The following is a 722-nucleotide window of genomic DNA, read 5'->3' on the forward strand; positions in this document are numbered from 1 at the left end:
GCATGCAATTTCATTGTCTATAGACAATTGTATAGGTATGTGTTGTGTGTCTCTATCACCTCAAGGTATCTTAGGGCCTCTTCGGATGCCGTCCTTATTTGCAAATAAGATCGATCTTATCTGCAAAAGGGTCATTAAGGCCTCTTGAAAGCCATTAACCCAAATCATTTCTAAACTATAATATCCATTATTTGCAAATGTTCACATATAACTTCAAAACCATTTGCATATAAAAATATATGAACAGAATTTTTGGAAGTAACCTAATAACAGGTGCTTAGGTAATCAGTCACAAATATTTGCCTGCAGAATTTCTCGGGGTGTATCTCGGGATATTGTAATTTTTTTTTTGTTAATTTTGAGTTCAGATGCACACTTATGCACACTTATAGCTTCTATTCATTTACTAAGGGGGAGTAGTAATCATATTACTAAGGGGGAGAAAATTTTCAAAAAGGAAAAGAGAACTTGAATTTGAATGTTTATATTTCTCTTATCTCATATACTTGTGCTTACATTGTTTATATTTCTCATATTCATGATTACATGCTTATCATGCTATATCTTTTTTATATCTTTTCAATAAGCATTAATTATATTGATTAAGGGGGAGCATTAATTATTTTTATCAACCTTTAAGGGGGAGGTCCTACCTCATAATCAATTTAGGTTTGTCATCATAAAAAAGGGGGAGATTGTTAGCCCAAGGGTTCAACCTTATG

This window comes from Tasmannia lanceolata, unplaced genomic scaffold, assembly GCF_043159265.1.
Source record: "Tasmannia lanceolata isolate RefF3 unplaced genomic scaffold, GAP_Taslan_0.1 ptg000018l, whole genome shotgun sequence".
Lineage (NCBI taxonomy): Eukaryota > Viridiplantae > Streptophyta > Magnoliopsida > Canellales > Winteraceae > Tasmannia > Tasmannia lanceolata.